The 26,758-nt window shown below is 34.1% G+C and overlaps 1 protein-coding gene across 1 annotated transcript in view; it reads left to right on the forward strand.

The window, feature by feature from the left end:
- The window catches only part of XIRP2 (xin actin binding repeat containing 2), a 495,477-nt gene that overhangs the window by 144,264 nt on the left and 324,455 nt on the right, over window positions 1-26,758 (forward strand). Inside the window, exons 3-4 of the mRNA XM_037523459.2 lie at window positions 10,436-10,547; window positions 18,125-18,233. The gene's annotated coding sequence lies outside the window, so the exon portion shown is untranslated. The remainder of the gene's footprint in view (window positions 1-10,435; window positions 10,548-18,124; window positions 18,234-26,758) is intronic.

Below are 26,758 nucleotides of genomic sequence, written 5' to 3' on the forward strand. Positions count from 1 at the left end.
TGTAATTAAGGATATGTAAAGGTTACAGATGAAATATATTAAGTGATACATAGGGTAAGTATGGAAGAGTCTCTAGTGCAAAGCTTCAGTAACTGTGGAGTTGCATGTGTTACCCTGTATAACCTGTAATAACCTGCAACCTGTAATAATAACCTGTATAACCTGTAATCTCCCCCAAGCCTTATACTATTGGACTTTTTATGGGGGCTTCATCACATAAGTTTGATGGAGAATTAAGTCTATTTCCATCCCCATTCCATTTCTAGACAATAGAGGGTGGGCCAGAAGTCCCAAGCTTCTAATTACTCATTGGTCTTCTGGTGCCCAGTCTCCATCCAAGAGTCCACAAAGTCAACTAATTAAAACAAAAGATAGTCCTATCACCCAGGAAATCCAAGGAATTTATGTTCCTGTCATTTAGAGGTTTTAGTAGCTGTGTCAGGAACTGGGGTCAAAGACTAACTGTTGGAACAAGAGATTCTTCTAGCAATCCTATTTACAAGGGTCTTAGGATATTATACTACATATTATGTAATACACATATACATATATTATAATCAGAATACATATATTGTTATTATTTCACAGCTACCTTAAAGGATGCTGATGTAGCCAGGAACTTAGGTTTTTGGCTAATGTTCAGAGGACCTGAGCTCTTCTTAAAAATTATAAGGTTAAGCTTGAAAGTAGATTCTTCCTCAACAGAGCTTTAAAATGACTGCAGTTTGTACTACACCTTGCTTATATCCAGGGAATTTTCTACTTCATGTACAAAAGTAGGAAAATCATGAAAAATGTTACACAGCTGCTGCTCATTAGTGTCATCATCCACCACTTAGTATTCCTTTATCTCATTTGGTAAGTCGTGTTTATTCATTAGCACACATAAGGATATCCTTTAGTCTTTAAATTTTTATCTACATTAATTTGTCTATTTAAAATTATGCTCTCACTAAACACAGTTGTGTTGAAGGTAAAATATTTTCTTCTTTTCAGTGCTAGTTTTTAAATAGTAGATTATTATATTCACTCACCTTTCAAGCAATTTTTTCTTTTTCCCACTGGGAGTTGCACATTTAATAATAACAAAAGCTAGAAGTAGTATAATAAAATTATGTGGGAAGGAATTCAATATCATACTTAAATGGTAAATTTATTATGAAATGTTTACATTTTAGTTCTCATCTTAGAATGTGACAGTGTTGGCTATTTAACTTGTTTCTCAGCTGTGTTTTCACCCTCCATATACAGTATTTTGATGGTAGGGCTGGAACTCTGCCAACCACATTCCTTCTTTACCAGTTGATTCCCCATTCGGTTCTGTTAGAGGGACACTAGAATGAGGGCAAAAGACTGTTTTCTTGCCCTGTTTGCTTGCTGTTCTTGCTGGCATTTCTCCAGTGTTGGCCCTTCACTGTGGGCAGCAGTCATTGCTTCCTCACCATTCTCAGAAGAATAAAATGCTTTGATGGCAATGTCAGCATAATCCACTGGTCTCCCTCCCTCCCAGTCTGGGCCCAGCTACCCAGGACTCCTCTTTCAGATTCCAGAGATATTAACATTGTCCCTGCAGTGTCTGCTCCAGAGTCCTTGGTTCTAGATCTAAGGGTCCTTCCTCCAAACTGTTAACTTCTGATAACCTTCTTCTTCCCTTTGATCACTAAGCCTTAGGATATTTGTTACTTCATGTAATTATTATCTTTTTCCATCACTGTATTCCTTTGAAATTTCTGACACTGGTTTAATTCCTGGTATAAAATTCTCTTTTATAAAAATAACAACTTTGGTTTCTATTTTCCTGCTTTGACTATGACTGATATATTGTACAATAGGGAATTTGCATGGGAAGAATGGGGAAGATATCTAATACATAACAAAATAGTACAAAAGGCCAAAAGATAGGTCCTATTAAGTTTGTACTATGTGTTGATGGTTTTAAAATGTGTTTTGAAGACTTGAACTGGTATTAGAGCACAGATGTTCATAACAGAAATCTCCTTTAAAGGACACACTTAAATAGGCTCAATACATTAGCTGACAGTGAGCCTTTCCCTTACATTCTGTGGCTTAGAGAACGCCTCTCACTGTCACTTAACCCTGTCTCTGAATTTATATTTACTTAATGTACTCTCTTCCCCAACTTGACACTTCTTAAATACTGTATTATTTCTATGCGAGATGTCATTATTTTTTTCAAATAAGATCACAAGCTCCTTGTGAATAATTAATACTTTTCCTCCTCTTTTACCTGTTAGTGGACCTAGTATCATTTCTTTGAAATCTAACATTATTTGACAACTATTTTTTAAGTTTGTATATAATGCTCAAATTTATATTTATACAGCATACTTAACGAGACCAGGAAAAGGAAAGTCATAACGTAAAGATAAAAAGAGAACTGAGATAATATTGATAAATGAAAATGTTGATCTAATTTAATAAAAACTAGTGAATTATTAATAAAAATACATTACAACATATTTGCTAATCACCAAATTTAGCATTTATGAATGATAAATTTACAAATATTTGATAAATTACTAAAATGTGTATATTTCATTTAAATTTGCTTTTAAGGTAATATAAATGATACAAACTAAATGCTTGCCTATCTATTCTTTAATGTAAATACACTAACATAGTTGTATTTTCTTTTTTTTTTTTCCTTTTTTTTTTTTTTTTGGTGGGACCCTTGCCGGTGGCTGGGGATCGAACTGGTGCTGTAGAGGCTGCAGGCAGCCTCGTAACCCAGCACTCAACCACTGCACCACCAGGGGAGGCCCCATAGTTGTATTTTCTAAATACAACTTTCCCCAGATCACATAGCTAGTCACCAGCAGAACGGGGAAGTCAACTCAAGCACTGTAAAGTTTCTCATGAAGCTTCTACCTAAACCCGCATAGCATGACAAATGAAAAGTTTATGTCATAAGTTTTACACTGGAAAAAAGTTTGAGGATTTAAAAATTATTTCTAGTCTTCAGAGGTTACTTCACAACTTGAAACTCCAGCCAGTGATTTGTCCTCCCCATGTCAGTTTCCTCATCTGATAAATAACAATAACTTCTTTACAGTAACATTTTTGAAAGGTAAAATGAATTGCTCCAAATTCAATTTAGCAAATAACATGGAGATCATTAACTATATGCAAGCATATCATGAAAAACACACAATGCCAAGCAGAGTTAACACCTAAAAAAAACGTTTTTGTTCAAGTGTGTGTTCAACATAGCAAATACATTTTTATAGGCCTAAATTGCTGCCCATTATCTCTCTACTTAGAAGAAAATGGCTAAGCTTAATCTATTTAAGGTAGAATTCATGAAACTGTCTATTATTTTAAATGCTTTGTAGAATCTTTGATCCTTTTGGCAGTTTAATTGTATATACATATAATTTTTATGATATGCAAAATGCTAGCCTTTGTTTGAAACAGCATTTTTCTCATTAAACATTTGAGTTCAATCTTGATTCATGGGAGAACTGAAACTAGCGAACAATGTAGTGTAGATAAAAGGATTTAGATAGTCCTGACATCAACTTGCTGGCAAAAGAATACATGTGTTAGTGAGAGAGCGTGGGTTGTTTTATAATACCACAGTGATTGAAATCCTATATAGACATGTCTGCATTAACTGGAAAAGATCTACATCTTCCCAGAGGTTTTAAATCCTTTGAAAAACATTTTTAGCATCAATTCTAAGTTGTTATAACAAAGATAAAGTGGCTTAAATAGGATAGAAGTGAATTTCTCACTCATATAAATTTGCCTGTCTTAGGCCTATGGGACATGTCAGCTCCACAAGGTTCTTCAGGTAACCAGTCTCCCATTCTAGTTGTTCTCTTCTTTTTTTAGGTGCTCTCCTTTTCTGCAGAATGAAAATTAGTTCTTGTCTATCTAAATTTCAACTTACAGAAAAGAAGAAAGCAAGTCTAAGGCAATTAGCTTTTATAAAGGATGCATAATGGCACTCTTTACTTGCATTCCATTTTATTGGCAAGAACTCACTCACATAAACACACACAGCAGCAAGGATATGATATTTCATTTTGGCCACAGAATGGGGTCCAATATAACAAAAGTGTTTTTTTTTTTTTAATTTCATTTGAGGTGTAGTATCTAGTAAAATTTTGCAAATATTCCTTATGTTTTAAAATATGTGTGTGTAAGAGTCTATAAATATAGCAATCAATTGTTTTGTTTACATTTCTATTCATATTTGTACTTATCAGTTTCTCATAAAAGCATGTTATGTTTATCATACAGTTTGGTTTTCTCTTTGTTATTCTATCAGTATATGGTCTGTCTCTTGATAGGTAATGTATTAGTGCATAATATTATATCTTGATGGGTTGATTTCCTTGTTATCTGTCCTCATATTTTGGTGAAAATTATACTGCTTACTTAGTAATATCACTCCAAACACTTTGTGTTAGTTACTGTGTAAGTATGTCTCTTTATAACTATAAATGTTGTCATCATGCAGAAGAGAGCAGAGGCAGGACCTTTTTGCCTGGGAGGATGTTATTCTGCCTTTTCTTAGTTTTCACAGTTAACACTATTGCTGTGGTTGTAACTTATTCTTTATGTCTTCACTGGCATTTTCAACTTAATATTATGATCAGAGCTAGTTTCAGGAATGTCTTGGTGATTAGTAGTAACGCTTTATCTTTCAAGTTTGCTATAAGGATAAGAAGTTCATGAAAATAAAAAGATAGCTCTAATTATATTTGGAATAGCCAATTCTACAAATTCAATAGGTGTGTGCAAACATTTGTGACTTTTTATATGCTGAGAATATTTTGAAAATCATTGACAAAGATGATTTCTGCAGAAATAAACCATTGCCCAGCCACCTGCTCTCTAAATAAGCCTTTGAAATCTGAATTTTGTTTCCGTCATTCCATTCAAATTGCACTAAAGCAGTCAACCATTTAATTACCAACTGACAGAATTTTGATTGTGCTAAAAGGAATCTCCATCTCCCTCATTAGATGAGGAAACTGTGACTCACAAGCATGTAATTGTTCATCCTGCTTCCATCTTTTACTCTTCTTAAAATTAAGCTATTGTATGGCTTTAATAAAACAACCCTATTGTACTTTTCTTGCCTCTTAGTGCCATGTTCCTCTCTGTTCTTTATATGGCATATCACAAAAGCATAGTTAGGAAAACAAGAAATAATAAAATACTGAATAAACAGCAGTATAAATTAAGCATCCCAAGAAATTTAGAATGTTAGTAATAATTCTGCCAGTATATCTAAATGAATGAAAGTCATAATATACTGAAGACCAAAACTTAAAACTAATTGAGAGTTTAGTCCTTTCATCTTTGTACATTTCTTCCCGAGTTATCTATTCAACGCCCTGGTTATAGCTGTCATTCTTTGTAGGTGTTTTATAAATTAATACTTAGTCATACTTCACACTAAACACATTCAACATCCCTAGAAATATAAACCTTTAAAAAATATGTGTACTCTAAAATACAAATCTTGTTTTATTTTTAAGGGTTATTAACTTCTACTAAGTTTTTCTGAATGGAAGATACTTACCTTTTTTTATTTTCTAAAACAAAATAGTGGTTTTGGTCATGGTTAATAAGAATGCATCATTACCTTTTGGCATCTAATACATAGACTGCAGTCTCTGAGGTTAAGTTCTCTAATTGTTCACTTTACTTTCCTCTGTAAACTTTCTTCTAATTAACTTGTGGTTGCTTTCTTCACAATATTTATTTTCTTTGGGGTTTTATGATATAACTATTAGAAAAGCAGAAGGTGACTGTGTCCTTAATGAACTATTAGCTTTTTTTTTTTTTTTTTTGTGGGACCCTCTCCAGTGGCCAGGGAACGAACTGGTGCTGCAGAGGCTGCGGGCAGCCTCGCAGCCCAGCGCTCAACCGCTGCACCACCAGGGGAGGCCCCTGGCTATTAGCTTTTTGAAATCATATTTTTATCTACCCACACAGCATCTGGTTATAAATTTATAATTTATTTAGAACCTTGTATTAAAGTGTGTTGTGTCCCTTGTTTAAAGGTGAGAACATATGCTTATGAGTTTCACCCATTTGTTAGTGGTATTTAACATATAAAAGCATTTTGCAGTGTTTGAGCAGTATTACCAGTATGTCAAAAACCTTTAAAAGTTGTTTAATATCTTTTGAGGCAGCTCTCCTCACCTACTACACTTCCCCATATTGCCTATTAAATTTTCCAGCCATCTGGTATCCTAGTTGCTGTTCAAAAATTCATTTAAATTAAATTCCACAATTTAGTTGGCTAATAATCCATTAAGCATCATGTTACTGAAAAAATAATTCACTATCTAAATTTTTAGAGAAGTAGGCCATATATATTAAAATTATCTATTGATCCTAGAGGGATAAGAAAACATTTTTAATATATGTGCTATGGAAGTATGCAGATATGTAAGAACACAACTAAGCTATCTGCACATATATCTATAGATACATAATTATTGAAAGGGTGTATACTCATAGACATAAAATACGGCATATCGTGATAAGCATAGTTAGGAAAACAAATAATAAAGTATTGAATAAACTGTAGTATAAGTTAAACATTCAAAGAAATTTAGAATGTTTAGTAATTATTCTGTCACTATATCTAAATGAATGAAAGTCATATATTGGGTGCCTTAAAATAAAATGTATAAATCTCCTGTCCTGCAAATTTAGGCTTAGGAAATGTATAAATTATTTCAGGCATGTTAAAATATCCTTAGCTTTGATTATAGATCAGAACAAAATTGAATACATTAGTAGAATTGGGTTGGAATCTGGGCCTTGCTACTAAAAAGCTACATGATTTTTATGGGTATCAGTTTCCTTATTCCAAAATGCGAAGATTGTCTGAATCAAAGTTCACAGAATATTAATTTTTTTTGTCTTTCAAGTATCTATGTCAAAATCATCAGTCTCTACTTATCTATTTCAACTGATTAGCCTAAAGATATCTTAGCTTGCTTCCTTTTGGAGAATTATTTCAACAGTCTCTTTCTAAGCTAGAATTTTATGATTTAAATATCTTCCATCCATCAATGTGATTAACTTACACACAACAGGAAACATACATGGAAGAAACCATTTCCATTTGCCTGAAACATGACATTTGACCTAGCTATATTACTAAGTTTATACATACCTTACTCCCCCCCACTCAATTATAGTCATGGTGGTGTTTTCCCCAATAAATTTCTACATAAGCTGTCCTTAATATAGCCTTTAGGCATTGTGTAGGAAAAATCTAGCTAATGTAAATGTTTCTTTCTCCTTGAATAAAAATTATCAGTGACCTCTAATAACAGGATGTTAGTAGGGAGGTGGAGGACTTCACCAGATAAGTGATTCACACGTTAACAGTATGTCATTGACACCATATGCAGACATATGCTCTCTGGAATTTCATAACTTACAGTTGTTTCAAGGGGAAACCATCATCAAAGTTGTCCTTTGATATACAGTAGTTCCAGGATGTCCTGCATGTCTTATCACATGGCTTAATCAATGTCTGTAAATTTCAGTAGGTGAAGAGTAAATCCATATATTGTGACTTTGGTGTCACTTTGATAAGTATTGCTAGCTATGACAATCATTCTATTCTTTGGGGACTAAGTGCAGGTGCTGCAATTTAAGAATATAATTAATACCCTTATTATCAATCACTGCAAGTCACCCATAACTTATTTTATCACTGAATTTATTTAAGGTACCCATCAGAATGTAAGCTTTGGGCATATTTTGATGCAAGTATAACATTTTTTAGCTCCTTTGTCACCTATTGAAATAAATTGAAAGCATTTTCTTTAATAAATAAATATTAGAAATGCAATGATTTATTATGTAATTTTAATTTTCTAAAATAGTTTTACTCTGTGTACCAATTGTAAGCTGTATTTCCATCATTGTGAAGACAAAATAAAACTTTTATCTACATTTCTCTATGTTTGTAAAACATGTCCCATGTTACATAGTAGTTTTGCTGAAGTGATCTGTCTTGTTTGATATGCACATCTTCCTCTTTTATAAATGAATATACTGATGCTCAGAGAGAACAAGTCACTTAGCCATCATTACTTTCTGAGTGGAAGTGCAGTACCCTCCTGATGTCCATTCCAATATTCTTTCAGTTACATAGCAAAACATGTCAATGAACCCCTCACATAAAACCAAGTACAGAATGACCTACTCACCAACTTAACCAAGTACAGAATGACCTACTCACCAACTTCAGCATGAATTGAAATCATCTGTAGTATCTGTTAAAAGTTCATCATCATGTTCTCAGTTCATAGAGATAATGTCTTAAGAAGACTTAAGTAGTAACTGGAATTGCATTTTAAGTAAGCACTTTTGGGTATTCTGTGACAAGTGTACAGAAAATCACACTTTGTAAATTTCTTCTTTAGAAAAATGTACCCAAATCTTAGTGGTTTACAAAATAATTTAGACCCAAACCTATGGCATTTGAGAATAAAAGAGACATTTGTGTTTGGACTTTTTATTTTATTTTTTATTTTTATTTATTTTTTAAAGATTCATCTATTTATACAAGAACCAGGGTATAGGTCAGATGTGTGGGAAGGTGAGAGGATTCACCAGAGACAGAGCAGGGAACAGAAAAGGCACACTGACGAAATACACTGCTGAGGGGAGCAGCGGGAGAGACAGGAGAGGTCTGCTGCGCCATGTGGGATTCTCGCCGGCGGGCTGGGATCAAGCCCACACTGCAGAGGCTGTGGACAGCTTCACAGTGTGGTGCTCAACTGCCTGCGCCAACTGAGAGGCCCTATGTTTGGAGTTTTTAATGTCTATGTGTTGAGAGCATTACATGTAAAACACAAACAAATCTATATACACAGATTCATTCTGTCTCTTGATGCATTACTTTCTTCCCTTGAGTGGTGGAGACAGTAGTCTTGCATATTGCATATTCTCGAATACCTAAAATTAAAAATAATTTACTTAAGCCATAATTTCTGTCTTCTCACTTCCTCTCCCCATTATTTCCCATCTGACTGTGAATAAACAGGTGGTATGAAGGAGGCTTATAGTATAATTTAAAATGAAAAACAATTAGAAAAGTAATTAAAAATGGGAACTGACAATATGTCTTGATGTGCCTGGTGTATAAAATATAAATATTCTAGGGAAATTTTATTTTGTTATTTAAAAAAATTATGAATCTGGGGAAACATAGAGTTAAGGCTCTCACTCGCTCCCTCAATCACCATTGCTTTATCAGCTGTGTCCTAAACTTGAGTCAAGAGGGAAAATGCAAAGTATATTTAGGGAAAATGGCAAAACAATTTTCCATTCTATTGGGAGTGTTGACTCTGTAATTCCTTTACATGTAGTATTTGGAGAAATGGATTCTGTAATGTACTGTTTGCCAGAATTAAGCAGAGTCCAAAGTTCTTATGCATTAAAAAAATAGGGGGTGGAAAGAGTTCTACTTCCAGTATGACAGGTTGGGGAGCTCCATAGACCACACAATTTAATTTCCAGTGAAACTGATATAAAAAAGAAAAGATAACATAAAATCTCTAGAAATGAATTTAAGAGCACAAACCAAGTAAAAACAAAAAAACAGAAAACCATTAACAACTTAGATTCAAGAGGAATCTACTAAAATTTGGTAAGAACTGGGAGAGTATGAGTGTTTCAACCATGTCATCTCTCTCACAGCTCAGTTATCACTCCAGATAGGGATGGTGAAAAATCATAGAAATTGCTTTCTGCCACCTTTCACCAAGAGAGTAATGTTCCCAGGAGATGCAGGATATCAGTATTTCTCATCCTATCCAAGCTACCTGCTGTTTAAGCTGAGCTGTCATTGAATACAGTTGAAAAGTGGGATGCTCCTTTCTTCTACCTGCCTCCCACTAGTAGGACAAAGGCTTTACCAGAGGCATGGCACCTCTAAGAATACCAGTCCCCACCCACCCTGGTTCCAATTTAGGGGTGGGTAGCAAGGAAAAGGAGGAGGACTTGTGCTATTGGATAGCAAGATTATATAACTATGTATAAGACTATGTTAAACCACAGTAAATTAAACAGTGTGGTATTAGGGTAAGTAGAATAAAACAAGAGTGTAAAAACAAGAGAACTCAATTTTTTTAATGGGCTGAGATAGAAAGGAAATATGGATGTTTTAGAAAGTATGTTGTTTTCCTGTTATATAAATATTAGAGTTTATCCTTTTTATCTACACAAATTGAGCCTTTCTACAGTAAAATGATCTATTCACAAGGTAGCTTCTATGAATTTCAAATTAAATGACCTGTGATCCTAGGTCAAATGAATTTCACTGTATATATTGACATTTCTAAAATGTATGCATGATGTCTTCTCTAAATGAAACAATTTATTTTTAAAGTGGCCTTCTGACTTTATTTCACCTTGTACCTAGGTGTTAACCTGAATGTAGATTAGCAGAGAATTGGAGAGTTCCTGCATCCAAACTGTGCATAGAAGGGAAACCACTGTACATGATATCACCAATGGTTTGAGAATTGGAAGAGGTAATCCTATATACAATAACATGCAGCAGCTACCCAAGTATCAATTTGGCATAGATTTCAGGGCTGGGATGTCTGGTGTCACGACAGCACTCTCGATGTAGTAGTGATGTGCTAGAGTTTACTAGATGTTAATGCACATTTATTTACCCAGTTATCTTTTTGATTTGAGAACTAATAGCTGAGATACAGGGTGTCTTTTCTAAGTTACCTATGCAGATAAGTGTCAAATACTATGAAGTAAAGACTACTAGATAGTCACCAAAATTTATTTTCTCTTTCTCCTGGGTAAATAGCCGTGCTACATTTTTGAGTCTCTCTTGTTATTAAGGGATTAGGTGTTAGTTAATGGAATGCTATCAAAGTAATGATCATCATTTCCGGCTCTATCCCACAAAACCTTCCTCCTGTGTATTCTCCACCATGCTACTTCCCTCTTGCAGTCAATTGGAAAGAGGATGACTCTCTCAAAATAACTTTGGGAGCTGTGACTTGAAAATCTCCAGAACTGTAGGTATTCTATGTACCAGAATTATTTTTTTTGTTAACCAGACACCTCCCATTGACGAGATGCATTGACCTAAGTCTATTTAATGAACGACAAGTGCACTTCAATTGTATCTGCGCCTTTCATCTTTCTACCTCTTTAATCCAAATTAGCATGACCCTCACTAACTTAGTGGAAAGAGTGATGATGTAATGATTAGGAATTTTGTACTCTCAGCCCAAGTTTACCACTGACTATTTCTAACTGGCCATGTACAGGTGATACTATCTCTGAGAACTGTAATTTCCTCATCATGCAATGTGGTAAATCTACAGGTATAGCCCATTCTTTCCCATTTCACAATTTTTAAATTGTGTTAACAGTGTATTTTTGTATTAATGCAGTGACACTAACTACAGTATTTACACTAGTGTGCAGCTATGTGCTCATTTTTTTAATCTACAAGTAAATTTCCAATAACTTTTCTTGGATGTAAGTCCCCTGCTGTTGGTTAAAATTCTAAACTGAAATATCTGGGATGCACATTCACTTATTTGAACTAGTCCTTTTTCTAAGCAACTAAGGTCTATTATATTAGTATATCTATAAATTTGCTCCCAAATCAATAGGAAAATAGTGTTTATTCAAAAGAAAGCACCACAGAATTGTTAACAAATATAAATGACTGCTTCTACTCTGCACTGTTTATAACATTGAAGGGAAATGTGCTTTTGAGCAAAATCATTCATTTCCTATTGTCTGTGAAAAGGGCATTTTCTTTCTTTTAAATGTTTGAGTGAAATTGATTTGATCATTTTTGAGTTATTTAAGGGTCTCCTAGGGAACTTTTTTATCTAAGAAGGTAAAAGATTCCTCATATTTTCTAGATTGCCTCATAAATAAAACCAAAAACAGGAAGACTAGGTTACTCTTGGAAGTGTCAGTTTCCTATATGCTTTGTAAGCAATTGCAGAAGGTACAAAAGGGATGTATGATTTTTAGAAATGAATTTCCTGAACTTTAGGCTTATTCCTTTTTTTAAAATGATTTTAAAAGAGTTTATGTTTTTTGATATTTATGAACTTGACAACAGTTTCATATACTGTAGTCTCTTCTACTTTGAGACATCAGTTTGTTTGCTAAATATAAGTGGTCAGCATTGTTTAGAACACATTGACTTTTTTTAAATGCTGCATTATGTTCTTAAAATAGTTCTTAATAAGATGGAAAAGCTGACTCATGGGTTTTATAATTTGTTAGCTGTCCTTGATTTAAAAACAAAATACAGCACAAATAGTAGAAGAACTGATGATTTTTATCAAAACCACACATGGTTGACTGCTTAATGAGGTGGCATTACGGTAAAGGAACTTCACTGCTTACATTTTTTCATTATTTTTCTCTTTCAGAATTAATACATTTTTCTAAGTGCAACTTTGAACAGTGAGGATGGTTGGTCATTTTTTGGCATAGAGGTCATTGACTATTGTGACAATTTAGAAATGCTTTCAGCCTTCTTCCCTGATTCCATTGCTGACAAATACAAAGTCTGCTAAACAAGTGAACTCTGGAGTAGAATGATGTAATGAAATAAATTACTCTGTTCCTCACTATAATTATAATTATTTCAACCAATAATTGTATTTACTCAGATCAGAGTGACAGGCTAGATATATAGCATTTATTATTATTATTATTATTATTATTATTATTTAAAATTTATTTATTTATTTACACAAGAACCAGGGTACAGGCTAGATGTGTGGGAGCATGATAGGTTTCACCAGAGACAGAGTGGGGAACAGAACAGGCAGACTGATGAAATACACTGCTGAGGGGAACAGCAGGCGCGACAGGAGAGGTCTACTGCGCTATGTGGGACCCTTGCCGGCTGGCTGGGATTGAACCCGTGCTGTAGAAACTGTGGACAGCTTCACAGCATGACACTCAACTGCCTGCGCCATCAGGGGAGGCCCTATTATTTTTTTAACTCCAGTTCCTTGTATCTAATTTTTTTGTATGGAAAATGAGTCATCCTCGCAGATGAAATTTTTTTTTCTCTTATATAAGTACAACTGGAATTTATTACAAATAATTTGTAGTGTTCAGATCAAATTGCATATTTTTTTCATAGTTAATCATGTTCCTTGAATTTGACTTTAGTAAAATATTTCCCATTTCTGGGCACTAATCACTTTCATAAATTTATCACTTGCTGTAACCTCAAAAGAAAATTTTCATATTGCCCAATGTTATAGCAGAGGGAGAAGATTGAAAGGATATTTGAAACCACAGTGATATTTATAAACTGAAAATTCATCTAAATAGCTTCACACATTGAATGGTCTATAGATGATATATGAGCAGAATAGTCAGGGAGTTAAAGCCTTCTGTAGAATAGAATAGAGGAAATCAATGAACAATTTCTTTAATTCTCTGGGCAAGAGGGGAAAGCCTATCTTTAACTGTCAGAACTATTGTCATCCAGTTGAAGGCTAGCAATAAGTTGAGGCATCATGTTGCTTTACACCACTGTGAAGTTATTAGAGAAACTGCTTTAAAGAAATATTTACTGGATTCCTTTTAAAGGATGACAGCCTATTACTACTAACTCCTGTCAAATAGAATATTTCCTCTTCATTCTGTACTTTGCAACTCTCCATGAACTCATAATCATAAACGAAAGTAAATGGAAATCATTCCTTTCTGTTGAAATCTAGAAGTCACATTGCCATCAGTCACAGCCATATGGCAGATGTTCTTAGAGGAGGAGGAATTAAACCAAATTGTAAAGCTCATGACTCAGGAATCTCACCACTGAATCCTAAGTTGCACAGCAAATTAACTTAAAATGATTTCTACTAACACTTTAAAACATTATGCCACATGACTTTTAAAATCTGCATATGTTTGTGCCTTTTTGTTATTGTGTAAATGTTAATATCTAATTTTAAAATAGATTTTTAATTATGAAAGCAGTATGCAGGCATGTCAACAAACTCAGATAGGGCAGAAGAGTATAAGACTGAGGCTTTGTTTTTCTATCCCTGTAATGACTACTTTCTCTTCCCAAAGATAATGGATATTAAGAGAGTATTGTGATTTTTTTTTGTATTTTTGCTGACATATGTTTATGTACACACAATTGTGTGTTTGCATTTGCATAAATAATTTTAAATTAGTACATCCATGCTTTATGGACTTTGTATATTGCTTTAATTGGTCTTATTTTAAGAATAGTTTGTATTTATGAGTTTCTTAAAGATCTAAAATGGATAGTATAATATGTCCGACTTCAGTTAACTCAGTTTGTTGTATTTCTCAACTAGAGGAACCATAACTCCCAAACTCATAAAATATTGGATAGAACATAGATTTTAGGATGAGAAGAAAGGTTTAGATTTTAGTTTGAACACTAACTGTTTCACTCTGGGTAAGTCATATAACTTGTTCAATATTTTCATACCTCTTTCTTCCCTTTACCTTTGTTTAATAAAATCTAAAATACTAATTCCTCAATGAATTTATCATTAAGTCCTTAATCCTTCTTCTTGATCTTCAACTTTTGCACTTTACAGATATACCATGTGTTTTAGCATCCAGCAATGAAAAATAACATAAGTCTATTTTCTTAGCTTTCATATTTATCAGAGTACTTTGAACATTGTTAGCTAACCTAGAGATTAATGAACTTCCATTGATTGAATGATCAAGGAAGCAAATTATAATTAAATCAGTGAATCCATTCAGCCATTAAAGCCCCTGTTGGCACATGTAACAGCATAGCCAGATGAATCTATTTCTACAGATGGTTTTCAGTCTGAAAATCACAGCTATCTTTTACTGCATTTCAATTGCATATTTCTAAAGATGAATAGGAGTGTCAGATGCAATCTCTGAAGTAAATATAGAAGTAATTTGATTTTTATTCCTTGTCTTATAATCGTATTTCTCTATTAAAGAATTCAGCCCACTGATACAACCTCAATCACCTTCCTGTGGATGGTGCTCCTGTCTGTCTGATGCACTCTTAAACCTGAAGTTTCTCTATAAGTTTAGTTTCGGTAGCTCTAGTGCTCCAAAGGGAAACATATTAAGATCCCTATTTCTTCAGATGGTGCTGGGCATGCATATTAGTCCCAGAATTTCAGCATTAGTGTGTGGCTCTGGAAATACTTTGACCCTTATAAACCTGAAAGAAAATTAGGTCAAGTGGATTGAAAGGGAAGCTCTACCTTGCCATTTTTGATCACTGTAGAATGAAACTGTACACATTTCTCTAAACCCTGAAATTGAGTTCTTAGGGGTGGATTTATTGAGAATTACTTAGATGTAGGACAGAAGAAAAGGACACCAAACAGAAAAGAATGAAGGAAAGAGGTCAAGAAAGGTTATAATATACTCTCTTCTATCCTTCAAGTGCCTAACTAATAAAGCCTTTTTTTTTCCCCCTAAACCTTGGTCTATATTTAGAATGAGCCAAACTGTATCAGTTATTTCCATCGGATGGTTATATATTCTTGAGATGTAAGTGAATGTTCTTTTAATCAAGTTCATATTCATGAAACAATGATTTGTTAAATATTTTTCAGCACACTTAAAAGTTATAGTGAGATCACAGTCTGCAGCTTAATGATGTTTTGCCTTAGAAAGCCTATGACTGTAAATGTGGAATTTAAACAAAATTCAAATTTTTTTTAACTACCTAGATGGTGCCGAAGCTTATAGCAAATAGCATTGGTACATATGAAGCTGCCAAGTAAGTTTAAAGAGATTTCCTTTTCTTTCCCATTCCCTCCGTATGGGGGGATTCTTATTTTAATGATGTATGAGGGAGTTCTCATAAAATGAACTAGTTATCTTGGCTTCTTAAACATCTTTATGTAGTAGAATTTATACCTAAAAAAACGGGATGCTATAAATTAAGAAATTATATATCAAATTACCATCATCGTGCGTTTTTTTCCGTGTGGCAATTACTCTTCAAAGATCTTTTTTTTAGATTTATTTATTTATATATATTTTACATCATTGTTCATTTTTTTTTTTTTTACAGTGTTTGCTTTCTTTTCTCAGGTGTAGTCCCCATAGAATTTCCACCACCAATTCACCCATGCACCATTACCATAGTCCCTTGTGCTCTTCCCGCCCTTGTTTTGATACCTCTCTCCCCCCATCCCCTGCAGTGTCTCTGATTTATAGTTCTCTGTTTATTTTTGTTTTGTGGTATTTTTTATTGTTATTATTTTTTCCCTGATCCCTTATTTGGTTCCCCTATATTTTTCCTGTAAGTGAAACCATCCCATATTTTTCTTTTTCCTCTGACTTATTTCAGTGTGCATAACCCCTTCTAGCTCCATCCATGTTGCTGCGAATGGCATTAATTTGTCTTTTTCTGATTACTGAATAGTATTCTACTGTGTGTATGCACCACATCTTCTTGATCCAGTCATCTATTTTTAGACATTTGGGTTGTTTTCAGCTTTTACCTATTATAAATAGTGCTGCAATAAACATAGGGGTACAGAAGTTTTTTTGCATTAATGTTTTTGTGCCCTTTGGGTAGATCCCTAGGAGTGGAATTGCTGGATCATATGGTAGTTCCATTTTTAGTAGACTGAGGAACTTCCAGAAAGCTTTCCATAGTTGTTGGACCAGTTTGCATTCCCACCAGCAGTGTAGGAGAGTTCCTTTTCCCACCACATTCTCCGCAACATTTGTTGTTGCTAGTTTTTTTTAAATATATGCCATTCTTACTAGTGTATGGTGGTATCTCATTGTGGTTTTGATTTGCATTTCCCTGATTATGAGGGATGTTGAATATTTTTTTCATGTTTGTTAGCCATTTGCCTTTTTCTCTTTGGAGAAGTATGTTTGAAGTTTTAAATTGAACTCATCTAATCTTCCTAATAAACCAAGTATATAGGTATATAAAAGCACACTTACATATGATTGTATGTACATGTATTCACACATACTTGTCTATCATACTAGAAAGAATAACTGTAATTGAAACTGTATTGATTTCTCATTAACAGAAACTTAGATGATTAGGGTATTCATCATTAATAGGAATCCCTATTTGGTTTTACGGATTTCCATAAATTCTTAAATCCTTTCCATAAGAGGCCACTCCCTATGGTCTAGAGCAGAATTCTGATGTGGTGGGAATTCCTACTAATCTTATTTCCTTACCCAGAGGTTTTGTATTTCCAAGATTGTTTAGTTGTTTTTGAGGCTCTGTTTTGATGTAGTGGTCTGAGTTCATTGCAGAAACAGAATGTCTAGTCATTTCCTTGTTGTGCATATTCTTTTTCTTTGTGGTTTGGAGGCAAATGAAGAACTTGTGCTACAATAAACATAGGGATACAGGTGTTCTTTTGAATTAATGTTTTTAAAAGACACGTTATTTTGGGAATCAGTGGCAAATATAAAAGCTGCACTATATATATAAGACATTCAGCCTGCGATAGGCAACTGCTTTCCAGCAAATAAGAACAATATTGCCACTCAGCTGAAGTTCAAGTGGATTGTCAAAACAGTTCTCATGTTCAAAAGACCTAATAGGAGCTACACTACACATATGAGAGTCCTGTCTAGCGATTTTTTTTTCCATCTCTTTTGAACTTGCTGCGGCTTAAACTTTAGAATGTCGCTCTGTCTCTCAGAGGAGACTGACTCAAATTTAGCAGGAGTAAGCTTTGAAAACTGACCTATTGTGATGGTGTTTGATTCAGAAACAGCACAGTGTTGGTCAAAAAATATTCCATAAATATGAAGGGGGATATAAATTTTATAAAGCAGCTAAAGAAATATTACCTGAATGAAACAGTGGACATGACTCACAAGTGTCCTTTCTTTATAGAGACTGTGGTTAAAATAACTTAGAAAACACATAAATATAAAGTAGGGAACTTAAACTCACTTGAGCTTAAAACTAACTTAAACTCACTTGAGCCTTAAAACTAAGATAAGAAATGAAAAAAATACATGTATCCTATGCAGAACAGCATTCATAGTGGTATTACTGTAGTTTTATCATTGTCGTCATCATTGTTTAGTTTTTGATTGTTTTTAATTTTTTTTTTTAAAGACAGGAACCAAATAGCTACTTGAACCAGGATTTGTAATCAAACAACAGTGCATCTGAACAGCAGACAAAACCAGTACTTATCAGCGAACTGGTTACCGTCTTCAATGCGGTAAGCATAGAAGTCATGAGTAAGCTTTTATGAATATTTGTAGTCATTTGATATTGCTGCAATATTTAAGTACATGATCAGTGAACATACCTCATCAGTGAATAATGTATAATATGTCCAGATTTGTTTAACTCTCCTTTGCAAGTTATGTACTGATCATGTGTGATGAAACCATTTATCAGTTCATAAAAAATTCGAAAGAAAAAAATAAAAAAATCTGTTTCCTCACCAAAATAGGTTTGAAATCAACTACCTAGATGTTATGAAAGGCTTTCATATCTCAAACTACTTCTCCAGTAGAATACGAAATGTCTACATTATTTGTTTTGTTGCACTCTTATGTTTAAACATTTATAGTACTTAAAATATAAATTAATTATGGAAGAGTTTATAGTGGTCCTTCAGGATTAAAGGACTTATACCACAAGCTGCTGAGAGTGATGACAACTAATGGCTGAGAGCTGAGTATTCTCTCCTGAGGTTTGCTCTTGCCTGAGACAAGAACTGTCTCATGTAGTAACACGCCACTTTTCAAAGATGGTCTAAATATAGTGCTGTTTACATGGGACTCTCACAAATTGGCACCACTGTGTTGATTGGAGAAAACTGTTCAGGACCAGCACAGCTTCAGAGCTTCTCAAGGCATCACTGATGCTTTGTTGTGACCGCATCCCAGTCTAACTTCCTCCTTGGCCTTGTCTCATTTCCTTCACATCCCAACAGCTGTTAATTTCATTACCACTTCCTCCAAAATTTCCTGCATACAAATTTCCATCTCAGAATCTTCCCTCTGGGGAAACCAAGCTGTGGACAGAAGTAACACAATGATTTGTTGAGAGGGACTTTCACTTTGGTTTCATTTATCAGAGTAGCCTGATTGAGAATAAGCCCATAAAATAATGAAAAACTGAATTGGAGAGTGATATTGGGAATGTGGTTGTGTGGTATTTGTCAGAACTAGAGCTGAGAGCCCAGGTCACCAGGGACAGGAGTTGGCAGGGGCCATTAGCAGAAGGACACAGGTCCTCAGTTTATATGGGAAGGGATACTAGAAGTATACACTTCCTTTTTTCAGAACAGATAATCTTTCCTTTCTTTATATTCACAAACTAAATCACCACTCAATTTTCCAATCATACAGAGCTGGTAGTAGTCCAGTACTGAATTGTCATACTGTGTGTTCACAGAACACATAACTCATTTTTAAGCACAGTGTATAATCTAAGGAATTGGAATTGGAGGTACTACATATATTTTTATTCAAAAGGATTTAAAATCATGTGTTTATATTTTAAAATGTCCTCACCACAGTTTATTAAGTCATACCACATTGCTGTATCACATCTGAAATTTATCAACTTCATGATGTTCCATCTGCTCAAATAGTGAGCCATCCATTCCATCCCAAACGACATTGGTCACATTATGTTTTACTTTTATGCAATTCCAAGTGAACTCTTGGGGCAGTCAGCATCATTAGCACCTGATGCCTGTTAGAAATTAAAAATCTCAGGTCTTTCCCAAACTAAGTGAATCAGAATTTACACTTTGTAAAGACCCCCTGGTATTTCTTATACATTTCTGGTGTTTGAGAAACATTGTTCTGTGGGACTGAAATCCTCTCGAGTTGTTAATATATAAAGAAACTTGTTAGAACAACCTCCATACCAGAGGCAATATCTGCAAAGCTAACTGTGTCATTCACTCCAACAACATACCATAGTATTTACTTCATATTAGAAAGTTGGAAAAGGAATGAACGGAGTTCAGGATGATTAAAAAAGAAATGCTATGTTTTCATGAATCAAACACTAGTAAGTCAAAACAAAATATCATATGACATATACATCTAGAAGAAAGCAGATGTTTATTAGGGTACAGTCCAAACTCTGTGAAATCACTAACAGGAACAAACTGTATAACTGAACAAACTGCACTACTTTCTGTTTCACCCATATGTTTTGCTACCTCTAATGTCCTCTGAATATGCTTTGGCTAAACTACAAGCCTCATCTATTTTCAGTTTTACTTTAAGCATTGCAGGAGTTGTTTCCTTCTAATATTATCTAGAAAATTTATTCATATTTCAATTTTTATATTAGATATCATATTGTCAAGAAAGTCTTTGTAGCATTGACTGGATCCCAAATATCCCCCTTTTTTTAAAAAAAAAAGGTGCTGTTCATACATTATTCCATTTTTTTAAAGATTTATTTATTTATTTATTTATTTATTTATTTATTTATTTATTTATTTATTTATTTATGCAAGCACTGGGTACAGTCAGAAGCACAGGAGGGTGAGAGAATTCACCAGAGCCAGAACAGGGAGCAGAACAGGCAGAAGGACCGAAGTACACTGCTGAGGGGAGCAGCGGGCCGCAGGAGAGGTCTGCGCGCCATGTGGGACAGAGAGCAGCTGGGGATCGAACCGGCACTGCAGAGGCTGTTGGCAGCTTCGCAACCCAGCGCTCAACCGCTGTGCCACCGGGGAGGCCCCCCCAAATATCCTCTTAATTGTTGTGCAGTATAGTGAGTGTCTGATCTCTTAGGCTATAAATATTGGTTAGCCCTGCACCCAGCACCTAGCATAATTCCTGAGTACTTATGGATTAAATACACAAATGAATGAAAAATTTAATATAAATAGGAGTATTAGTTTTCTGTGGCTAAATAACCAAATTGCTACAAACTTAGCAGCTTGAAACAACACATGCTTGTTATTTTATCATTTCATATTCAGAAGGCTAGGCATTACTTGGTGGACTCCTCTGCAAGGCTGTAATAAAGGTGTTGACCAGGGCTGGGTTCTCATTTGGAGATTCAAGGGGAGCCGAATTTGCTTCCAAGTTCTCTCAACTTGTTAACAGATTTCATTTCCTTGCATGTATAATACTTTTAGAATCTTGTTTCTTAAAGTCTATGACTCTGGCAAGACAGGGGACACACCCTTGTGTAATCACATGCTTAATCATGTATATGCCCTTACCTTTTTACATCCCTTTGGTAATAAATGAGTCAGAGGTATTGCTCAACACTAGGGGAGGGGTTACACAAGTTGTGATTGCAAGTAGGTAGGGGTCATAGATGTCCCTTAAAACCTATCTACCAGAATAGTATTGTTGTAAATTGTGTTTGCTTCTTTTATTGTTGTTAATTTACTAATGTATTTAAAAATTAGACTTTCCCATTATGAGATTCCAATTAGTGATCTGCAAAACAATTGCAGGGAGATTTTCCAGAGTTTCCTCAATTCTGTTTCATTCTCTGTAAGTCTCTGCAGTTGGATTATGTACTTCTGAATAAACCCATTTTTTTTTTTTCTAAAGATTGACTCTCTTGCTCCATAACAACCTGCATGCCTTCCAGAGGGGAATATCATATTTATCTTCCTGACTTGAGTCTTCAAATATGTTTTTCATTTCTGCTAACCTTAGTCAATAATCAACTTGTTTGCTAAGCTGAAAATTTAAAGCTGGTTGGCAGCTCCATATAATTCTCATCTATTTTTTTCACCTCAGTAGTTTTATTTTTCTCATATTACTTTGATTGTTTCTAAAGAGTTGGTAATAAACTGTCAGGCACCTGTGTCTGTCGACAGAGAAGAATTTTAAATTTGCCTCTGCCTAAGGTACAGATATATACTTGTAAAATCCAGCACTTTCCATATCTATAGAAATAGTGTAAGTCCTCTTGAACCCACTTTATCTGTATTACCCTTTCAAATTCACACTTATTTGTTTCTTTGGAAGAATGATAAATACTAGAATAAAAAAGATAGAATTGATAAAAATTTGGTAATTACATTAAGGAAACAAATTCTTATTTTGCTATCTAGTAATATGGTGAACGATGATTCACATTGCTTGCACCTTTGCAGTACTTTCATGTTTTCATACTTATGATGTATTTATGTGTGTGTGTGTGTGTGTGTGTGTGTGCTAGAAATTGTTTCTTCCTTCCCCAGTTTACACTGACTTCTCAAATAATGGTTGAATGGAATTTGTAATTGTTATCATCAAAGCATTCAGTACTAGTGTAATAAAAATTTTTAAAGGAATAGGAAATTATTGCCAATCCAATTCAAGTTATTTTTGTCAGATTAAATACACAAATGAATGAATAATACATTCATAATAAATACACAAATGAATGAATACGGTCCATAACCCTATGTGGACTAATGACTAGGAAGGATCTCCGGTCATTTCTTTGCTTTTCATTTTTGATCTGGATACTGCATGAATCAATTACATAGTAATCATATTTGTGGAAAATATGGCTTGTTTCTTATGAGTGATTTTATATTAAATATCATTTAAATGTCCATATCACCCCATATTTCACCTCTAAATAGTTATCTCTGAACTCAGATGCAAATATATACTTGTGTTCTCACATTTTTATCTGGATTTCTCACACTCAGTACAAATAAAACATATCTAAATTCCATTTCTCATCAGTTTTCTTTAAAGCTTTTGGTCTTTCTTTTTTGCTATACAATTTATGATACTATTACTCTACCAGACAAAGAAGAAACATCTTTTGGGATCATCTTTTATTTGATCATCTCTGTAATACACACCTGAAAATTTTATCTCTTGAATATTTTTATAATGTGTTGCTTTTTATTATCTATAACATGGTTCCAGTTCAGACTCTGTCCATCATGTGTCTGGATAATTGCAATACATTTTCTACCTACCTCTCTATTTCCCTCCAGTGTTCTCCTCAAATTCACTCTTCCCAGTCACAGCAGTTAAATCATTTAAAAATTTGCCTTGTAATCCCCAGTCTCCTTAAAATCTTTTAGGGGCTCCCCTTTACCTAAGGTATAAAGCATAAGCTCCATAGTACAACATACAGTATAAAGTATAATCTGGCCCTAGCTACATTCCTAACTTTCTTTTATCATCTCTTGCCTGGTACTTATGACTCAGTGCAAGGTATGCTCTTGCTAGCAAATCACAATGAAGAAGGTATTTGAGATTGAAAGCATAGTCAGCTCATAGAGACATAGACTAGAAGACTGTGACTCTACATGTTGAACAAGAACAACAAGAACTATTAACTGTCTACAGAATTTCTGTTTTTGAGACTTTAGGGAGAAATAAACTTTTGAGGATAGAAATCTTCCTATTAAGAGATTAAACGAGAATAAAAGAAGAGAGAATCACATGCATTTGCCAGGTTCTCAGGCATATATAGTGCCAATAAAAACATAAAATATTATTTCATTAACTTATGAGAATTATTGTGTTTCTCATAGAAATACTTATAAATTAAAAATTTTTAACCAGGATTTATATTTATTCTCCTCAGCAATTCAGTCATCCCAAGGGCTGATTGGTGACTACCTCAAGAGGAGGGTAGAAATACATTAGGTAGGAAGCAGTCCTGACTCTAGTCACCTAAGACATATTGTTGCAAACTCACATCTCATTTTTCTCCTCAAATTTTCCTGATGCTTCATTTTCCTTGCATAATTTAATTCCTTACAGAATGTTCAAACTATTTGAACCATTAACATGTTGTATTCTTCACTGTGTTTGAAGTCCTATATTTTGTTGGCCAATATTTTAAACTTAAATGAATTCTACACATTACCACGTACCTCATTTCTATGTTGGCCTGTCTTACTGTTATATCTTAATTTTATATTAAATATAATTTTATAATAAAGATTTTTATAATAAAGATACATCCTTAATGCATATAATCATAGAAATGCTAGAGAAAATAAAAATATAAGCATTGGGGAATAAAGACAATATCAATATTTTCAATAGAAGACAATTCAGAGCCATAATGACAAGAAACACACACACTTATACCCCTAAGGAGAACTAGAATATTGAGGAGAGAAAATTGTTAACCTTGTCATCTACTTCTGAAATAGCAACTCACTCTAGGAAAATAAGGAAAACATCACTTATTTTCATCCTAAGAAAAGAGCAGGGAAGCTTGTCTCTTAATGAAGCTCTGATGGGAAACAGCAAAGTGTTCTCTGTATAATCAAAATAACATTTGCTTTGCCTATAATTTTTCTTAAAATTAGCACACGGTTAACTAAGATGGCCATCTACTCTGGTTAACTTAATCCCTTTTGTATTAATCAGGGTTCTCCAGAAAAACAGTACCAGTAGAATTATGTATAAATTAAGAGATTTATTATAAGGAATTGAGTTACATGATTATGGAGACTGACAAATCCCAAGACCTGCAATTGGCAAGCTAGAGACCTAGTGGAGCTGATGGTGAAGTTCCAGTCCAAGTCCAAAGGCCTGAGACCCAGATAAGCCAGCAGGCCCAAGACCCAGAAAGAACTGACATTACAGTTGAGTCCAAAGGCCATGAAGAAGTGATGTCCTAGCTCAAAAATGGCCAGGTGAAAATAATTGTATCTTACTCTGGGGAATGTTAGCCTTTTTACTCTGTTCAGGAGTTCAGCTGATTACATGGAGAGCACCCACATTAAGGAGGGCAATCTGTTTCAACTCAGTCTGTCAATTTGAATGTTAAACTCATCCAAAACACTGGGAAAAATATTTGCTCAAATATCCTGGCACCTAGCAGCCCTGTTTCATTGACCCATAAAATTAACCATCACACCCTGATTTTTATAAAGCCTCTGTATATGCCAAGCAGAGAGTAATGATTTTCCAAAAATAAAAAAATATATATATTAATGCACAAAATAGATCATTCTACCTTTGGCAGATTACAGTATGATTTCATGATTATTATGTTCTCTCACATTGTACTTTAAGTATCTAGAAGTTCTTAAGTTCAGATTATCTCTTTTTATGAGCCGCCAATATCTAGCTTTCTCACAGCTTCCCATGTTAGCCTATAATCTACAACCTCCACCCTTTAACTGGCCATGTTCTGGAGTTAACTTGGGCGAAGTGATTTATAAATACCAGGATCCTGATGCTTGCCAGTGTATGCTAGTGCTTGCAGTTCTGTTATTCCCTTGCTATCACTGTGCCTTAATTAAGTAATCTTTCTTGACTATAGACACCACTTTCACCCCCTGAAATTCTCCCAGCTCACACTTGCCACTGTGTCTATCCCCTATCTTTTTCCCTAACAATATATCTCAGTTGACTCTGGTTTCTCTCATGTTTGTGAAATCTAATTATGTGATAATAACAAAATCAACCATAAAAGAAAGCTAATAGGGTAAGGTGGACTAGATCCTAGTATGTAATGATCACTGAAAACCACTTTACAAGTCAGTTTAAAAAAATGGAGGTTTTCCATAAAACAGAGAGACTTCCTTTGGAAGGCAATATCATCTTCACTCACTTAGGCTATGACTTCTTTTACTGAAAATGTGAAATTATTTTGAATACTAGACTTAATTTCTGTTTGAAATTAAATGTGAAATTTTTTATCTCAGAAGACCTAAAGTCTATTCATACCCATGAAAACATTATGATATTTGGTAATTCAACAGCTGCATTCTAGATATACAAACACAGAGTTATACTAAAAACATATATGGATGAGTTTCACAAAACTGAAATCATCTCAACAAATGATAAGAGATTGAAGTTATATATCTTCCATTTCTCAGCAAACTCACACACAGTTAAAGGACAGAGGTATCCTTCTCATCCATTAGTCAAGACATTATCTAGTCTGTCCCCCTGGTTTCTAGAATGACTTAAGTTTAGGACATTCTAGATTGATAGTTTTCTATCCTGTTCTTCAGCTGTGTCTTCAGATACTGATGGAAATTCATAGATTTCAAATTGATCAGTCCTTAGCCACTGATAAAGTGAAGCATGATCCTTACTTAGTTGCCCTTCAGTTCAAGGCATTTTTCTTCATAAGAGACCTGTGCGTGTCTTCTTATAAACTGGCAGACATATAGAAGAGTTGTTCACCATGATCTTTATGTAATAAGAATTTACATGAATTCAATACTTTGTTATTTAAAGTTTGTTTTTATTTAATTTTAAATATATGATTTAGCAAATATATGAGACTTAATTTTAAATATATATTTATAAATAAAAGGTATCTGATTTAATACTGTGAAGATAATGAAATAATATTTGCTATAAATTCTGGATTAGAAGGGACATGATATCTGAAAATAATCATCACAGGCAGAAAAGTAATAGAAGCTTATACAATTTTAGAGATAGGAGGAGTGATCCTAGATATTGTCTAGACCACCTTTGTCCATCATTTCATAAATGAATAAATTGAGGTTCAAAGAGTAAAGAGACTTGCACAAGACCAGAAAGCTAATTAGGAGGAAAGAGAAGTCTGTGCTTCTGATTATCACAAACATTCTAGGACTGTGCCATTTTAGGAAAAAATTTCTTAAAGAGATAAAAAAGTAGATAAAATGTAAGAAAGTAGATAAAATTTAAAGCAAATCTATTAAATGAGCTAGTGCCATTTATCAATGCCATTTATCCATTTCTGCGAATGAACTGGATCATTAGCCCAGTCATAAGATTAAATAGTAATTAATATGTAATTAGCAGAATTATATACAAAATGGTC

The sequence above is a fragment of the Talpa occidentalis genome, unplaced genomic scaffold (genome assembly GCF_014898055.3).
Source record: "Talpa occidentalis isolate TD23 unplaced genomic scaffold, MPIMG_talOcc4v2.1 talOcc4.3, whole genome shotgun sequence".
Lineage (NCBI taxonomy): Eukaryota > Metazoa > Chordata > Mammalia > Eulipotyphla > Talpidae > Talpa > Talpa occidentalis.